Here is a 7,117-nt window from a genome sequence, read left to right as displayed (position 1 = left end):
ACACTTGTTTTACATTAAATAAATATTCTAATGTGTAAATATAAAATTGTACTTTAATATTTTTCCTTATTTTAAATTTTTTTATATTCTGTGGTGGTTTCAAGGTAAGTCTTTTGATTGCCTATGATTAGACCTTCATAGGGACTGAGTGATTCTTGTGTCTCTTTCAGTGATTTTCAGTACAAGACAAGTGGCTGAACATAGAGGCTGGTTTTACAGGATCGTCTGTAGACGAAATGTTTCTCTAATAATTTAAAATATTTAATCTTTCCTTGACTTCTTTTACACTTTTTGTTATATACATGGCTATTCTTATTTCAGATAAAACATACTTGACTATAAGAGAAGTTTTGCTCACATAATCCATCAGCCATCATAAATACGTTACCTCTCAAGTACATCTCATTTTAATGCAAAAGCCAAAAATCACTACACAATAAAGAAAATGTCTGAATCTCTCTAACAAATTAATAAAAAACCTTTGATTTTTAACTCTGAATAAAGAAAATAGTCAATGTTAAGCTGCTAGTATATATGAAATATACCATGCTGATAGGTATTATTTCACTTGTTTTTTTTTCATATTCGCTTGTACCCATCTCGTGCTTCTTAATTTATAATGAAATTGTAATCTGTTAGAAGAAGGAATCACCTGTTTAAATTTTAACAGTTGTAGCACACAATTATTGTTCCCAGTTAAAATAGACTATTTCCTCTCAAAAGATAACAGGCAAGATATATATGATTGCTTACTTTAAGCACCCACATTTGCCTAATAATACCAACAAGTACCGGCTTAATTATAGTAGAATGACTAAGAATTTTAGTTCTTTTTTTCTCCATTATTTTTTTAAGAGAAGCTAGGAATCACTGTAGTGCATTTACAGGGGAGCCACCTTATGTTAGTCACTAGATCTTGAGCAACATTTAGTAGTACATATAAGTCTCCTCTCTACACTCAGTATTCAGAACACAAGGATCTACTGTGAGTGTCCCATCTATGAAGCTGCTGAATACAAAGAAATCTGGAGTTTTTCTTTGACTGGTATTGTTGATGTGGAGCCCATTTGTCATATACGAGAATGATTCTTAGTCAAGTTTTCAGAGAGAGAATGGTAAGAGAAAGCTTAGTTTATTTAATCTCAGTATTAGTTTTTGTTATAAGTGAATTACAGAGCACTTTCATGATGACGGCACTCCAAACAGTGTTCAAATATATGTACTAATGACAATAAGAATATGAAGAAACCAAATATATGCTTTGCGGGATCAAGGTTCCAGTGTGTATGCTTAAGTGTAACAACATATGGCTTGAACTGGAGTTGAACTCACTTGTATGCCTTGAATATGTCAAAATTCAGATGAATTTGGATACACCTGCCCAAATTCAGATGTTTACAGTATAACATCAGTATCAGAGCTAGTCAGTCTAGGTTACCTATATAGTCTCTGGAGGGAAATAGGCACATTTACAGTGTGATTCATCCTATCCTTAAATGGGTGTTTAAAACAGGCAGGGTGAATCACATTGTAAGATTGCCTATTTTTCTGCATTAATGAGGAAGGGAGCCTAGGTGTGCATGTCTGTGTAGAACATACTAACAGTTAATGAGAAGAATCCCACCCAAAAGAGTAGTTGTTTTCTACTTCAGCGTTATTTCTTATTTTTCCCTTCTCAATCTTACTAATTTAAATTTGTGCTAGAAGCCTTTTGTTTGTTTTGCTTAACTGAGTTTCTTAGATATCTGAGTTCCTTGTATTTTTACTGTGTTATGTGTAACTAAATGGCTTTTACTATCTAAGCAGTTCTTTTACCAGCTGTATAAAATATGATTGAGGCACTATTGTACCATGTACAAAGGAAATTAATAAAGTTTATTTTTCCAAATATTTTATTCTAAAATGTTAAATTGTATTAATTCTGTGAAGGTTTGTTCTTAAAATGCAAACCACTTTTATTAATGAAGCATTTATTTACAAGATAAAAATTTGTTACATTTGAACTCACTAAAAATTTTTTATCCTAATGCTGAAAATCCTTTAAAATAAGGTGTCTATAATGGAAAGCATTATAAGTAAACTGAATCATCAGTTCAGAGATATATTGAGAAATATGCAGTTTAAAAATGTTTCTGGGATTAAGGCTATAAATACAGTTTTCTATATTATGTCTCAGAAGAAGGAAGATTTACCTGTGACATCTGGAATTTTAAATGAAAATGGTTTATATATTCTGAATATTTAGAACAAGTAAAATGGCTAGCATGTGTTTACTTTGAGATTACAGAGATTAAAAAATACATTTTGATAGATATTTCCAGAAGAGAACTTAATTACTACAGAAAGAAGTATCTTCTCCAAAACTGATAGACAACTGTGACCTGTCATACCAATGTCCATGATATTGTATATTAGTTTTATCTAATTTTTTTGCTGCTGTTCTTTACACTCTTAATGAATGTGACCTATGCTTCCATAGCATTAACAAAATAAAACAATTTTTCTGAAAAATATCCTTACTAAAACTGATGCAAAGCACCTCAAAAACTAGGTTCACATCAGTGAGATGTGATTATTAGATTGTCTTAGTTAAAAATCAAGCCGTGTTGCTTTATCAGTGTTTGTTTGTTTGGTTGTATGTTTGTTTGTTTTAAAATCAAGTTTTAGGTTTTAACAGATTTCTTATTTGGCAGAAAATAAAAAGCTGCAATTTGAAACACTTTACATTGCTGGAAGAGACTGAAAGGCTGTATAATGATATGGTACTGGTAATGATCAAAACCAGGTTTTCCTGTGTATATGATTTTTTATTCTCAATCCTCAATGTTCTTTTATCTAATGAGTTGTATTTTGAGAACAAGACAGAATTCAATTACAGTTTTTTTTAACAGGATCTAACATGGTATATTCAAAAAAAGTACCTCTTAGGAGCTACAACATTAACATCTTCTAAAGAGACTTCTTGGTGGCCAGCCAAACTACGAGCTGAGGTGCACCTGTTGTCCTACACATTTAACAAGCAGTATATTGGGGTTGAAAATATGAATACAATGACATAAATGATTTGGGTTTACTTTTCTATCTTGCTTAGCATTTTTGTTATATTTTGTGATAGGTAAGTTCGGTTACAAATTTAATCATGTTCCTAAGACTTATGAGTCTTTGTTAAAAATTATCAGTTCCCACTACCGTGTTCTTCACCTTTGTTCTCAGTGCTGTACATGAATTTAAGAAATAATTATTTTTTATATAGATATTTACTTCTTGCCTACACTGGAAGCCAAATGTATTAGCTTAACAGTCCTTGAAAGATCTGCAGTGTTTTATCCACTCCTAAAAGAAGATAATTGCTTTAACTAAAGCCGCTGAGATTCCCACCTCCCACCATGAAAACATGTGAAAGCTGAAAATTAGTATTCGATTTGCTTGCCTCAACTTAGTTGCCTAATGGTATGTAAGATGCCTTAGGATATCACACACACTACACCCAGTGCTCCAGAAAAGCACAGATCTCATTTAGGTCATGTCATATTTGTCAATTACAGATGTCTTGGATACAGTAAGTACCTCAGCTGCTAATAGATACCTTTGTATATCCAACTGAATTAACACAGGAAGTATCCTGAGCAAGTAACAACAAACAAATACAGAAGCACAAGACAGTGCTAGTGCAAGGCCTAAAAACCCCCAACACATCTTCACTGTTTCCCTATATTTATGTGAAATAAGTGTTACAAGAACGTAGTCTAGAATTTGTTATTCCATGCTTAAGAACCTCCATTATACCAATGAAAAGTTTTATATGAAATCAACAAAGCAAGACACATAAAATATATGTGCAGTGTCTGTGAAAGAATTTTTGAAGATTTTCATTGTCATGATTTGTTCCTTTCATGAAAGAACAGAAATTATTCGTTACTTAGCGGAAAATATCACAGTGAAATAAAAGTGCATTTTGTTCATTGAGCTTCTGCTATTAAAAGGACATGGCTATTTGCAGGAAATGGGCCTCTGCCTATCACCTAGTATAAAAAGCATGCTTCAAACTTGTCCAAGATATAAAAGAAACTAGTTTCCTTGAATTTTCTTGACCTCTCTTTTCCTTTCCCATTTTTATTGTCCTGCCTCTGTTAGACTTTCTGTGCTGAAAAATGACATTGGCACATCTGAAGCCCGACAGTAGGGAAGAAATGGACGCAGAGGCAAAATCACTTTTGTAAATATACTTGAACTTTTCAGCATAAAAGGTTCTGCCTCTTGTTTGACAAATTTAATTTTTTCCCTTTCTGTCCTTCGTGTTAAACTTTCTCTTTGTTACATTAACACTTGAGATTTTTGAAATGCATTAAGACATAAAAGTAAATTGGAAGCACTTAGCCATTGCTATGTTATAAAACACTCTTCTGAACTCTAAGCTGAAACTGATGTTCAAAGGATAATGAAGGGATTTAAGTTAGTTTGAAAGAAATGAAAAATAGTTTAATCTGATAAAATGTTTTAAGGGAGCAGGTGGAATTTAGTAAGGGATTGATAAACTTATCAGAAGCAGAAAGAAAAATTAATTTAGACACTTAAAAATTGATCCTGAAACCCCCATTCAGCTGCTGTTTTAATAGGTGGCATAGAGTTGTATTTTGTTGTTGTTGTTGTTGTTTGGGTTTTTTTCTTAATCTTATTGTTCTTAGGCAAGTGGAAGACCTATTCTGATTCATATACAGAAATACATTTTTTAATTAGAAGAAAAAATCAGTGCTTTTTTCTTGCCTATTCCTTGCTGAACCGTTACAGACTAAAGGAGCAATGAATCTCATTTAACATTGGTCATCCAACAGATAGTATCTAATTTAAGCATGTTGTCAATAGTGATTTGCCCCTTCCTAAGTAAGATGTCAGACATAATCAGTATGAAACTTCCTTGCAGGTTCTGACTTTTGTTCACAAACTGTAGAGAGAAAATTAACTTAGACTAGATACTAAAGATAAATGATAAAACTTGGATCAAAATGAACCCCAATGCAGCTGAAAGGCTTGTTCTGTACTTCGAGGCCCTCAATTACATTATTTCATTTTGTACCTAATTGCACTACACCCCATTAAAACAACGTGTTCCCTACAAAGATACTGCTTTTCATTTTTCTTCTAAGACATAGGTGATACTATCTGTCTTTAATAAACATTCCCTGTGATTACAGGTTGTGGACTATGAAAGATTATCACCTTTTTACTGCATGTAATTTAAAAAAAATAAACACCACAACACAAACAACCCCCACACAAAACCAAAAACAAAATACAAAACCAAAAACAAAACTACCAACCAACTAAAGAAACCTTCTACCTTTAGGGAGGCTGGCTTAGCATCATCTTACAAATTACTTAGTATTGAAAAGGTTTTTCATTGATGAAAAAAAATAAAAAATGAAATCCCTCTGGGAAAGGGCAGGTACAAGACTAGGTGTATAAAAATGGACTAAAAAGGAAAACTATATAAAGGCATTTTTTTAGAAAGTGTGACTTCTGATCTCCGTGTTATGATTTTTTATATAAAATACATTAAACCTAGTTCTGCACATAACTATCTGAGCCCACAGCAGCATGAATACTCTTTTTCTCTTTTTTCCCACTATAAAATTTTTAATTTAAGAAGAAATAAAAAAATATTTAATAGCCCAAGCAGTGAGATAAATTGCCCTTTTTTAATGTAATTAGAAATAAACGTCTGAAATTATCCACCCCTTTCCTCATCAATGCCTTTTTGTGTATTACTGTGCATTAAAATACTGTATGCTACTCTGTATTAGTCATTCCAGTAAGGACTTAAGTCTGACCTCTATTTAATTTTAGGCACTTAAGATGCAATCTACATGGGAAGCTCAGTTATCCTAGTCTCTTTGAATAGTCAGTAAGAAAAACAGATAGTTTGGATTCAGGTCATCCAAATGCCTTAAATGTTAATTGGAGACCTGTTAACTTTATATAGAGGTAACTAGGCTCTATCTAGATGTATAAGTTGTGTCATGAGTCCTGATCCAATAAATATGGTATGATGTCAGCTATCTGCTACGTGCAATTCTAACAAACACAGAGTTTCTACTACTTGAAAGATTGTGAGCTTATACACATGCAAAAGCAGTCACAGACTTAAAGGTTACCTCAGTGTAGTATAACAGTAATTTTAATAATACCCAGTTTGTGAGACAGATAAATTTGTATTACACTGATATAGGGCCTAGAAAACTTAGAAGAAGTCATTGGAGGAGCTGAGCTTGCTTATTCTGAAAAAGAGGAGGCTAAAGGGAGGTATAATAGCTGCCTGCAGTATTTGAAGGGCAGTTATGAAAACAATGAAGCCAAACTCTTCCCAGTAGGCAATATAACTAAACCCAATAAACACTACTGAGTTTCAAGACATAGCTACAAAGAGCATGCCTCATCAGATGTACTAGAGAGATCCCTATTTTGGTGCTAGGACACAGGGCAAGTCTTGCCTGACCAATCTAGCGGCCTTCTGTGATGGAGTGACTATATTAGTGGACAAGGGAAGAGCTACCTGGACTTCTGTGAGGCCTTTCTCACAGTCCCTCGCAACCTCCTTCTCTCTAAATTGGAGAAATATGGATTTGATGGATGAGAACTGGTTGGATGGTCACATTCAAAGGGTAGTGGTCAATGGCTCAATGACCAGATGGCGATAGGTGACAAGTGGTCTCCCTCAGGGGTCCATATTGGGAGCAGTACTATTTAATGTATTTAATGTCTTCATCAAGGATATAGACAGTGGTACTGAGTGCACCCTCAGCAAATTTTCAGTTGACACCAAGCTGCGTGGTACAGTTGATATGGCTATGGTACAGGATGCCATTCAAAGGGACCTGGACAAGCTCACATGGGCCCATGTGGACCTCATGAAGTTCAACAAGGCTGAGTACAAGGTCCTGCACCTGAGCTGGGGAAAACCCAGTATAAATACAGGCTTGGGGATGAAGGGGTTGAGAGCAGTCCTGTTGAGAAGGACCTGAGGGTACTGGTGGATTAAAAGCTAAACATGAGCTGGCAATGTATGCTCACAGCCCAGAAAGCCAGCCATGCCCTGAGCTGCATCAAAAGAAGTGTGGCC

Source organism: Phalacrocorax aristotelis, chromosome 1 (assembly GCF_949628215.1).
Source record: "Phalacrocorax aristotelis chromosome 1, bGulAri2.1, whole genome shotgun sequence".
Taxonomy (NCBI): Eukaryota; Metazoa; Chordata; class Aves; order Suliformes; family Phalacrocoracidae; genus Phalacrocorax; species Phalacrocorax aristotelis.
The sequence above is the reverse complement of the archived record's forward strand: the minus strand, read 5'-3'. Positions refer to the sequence as shown.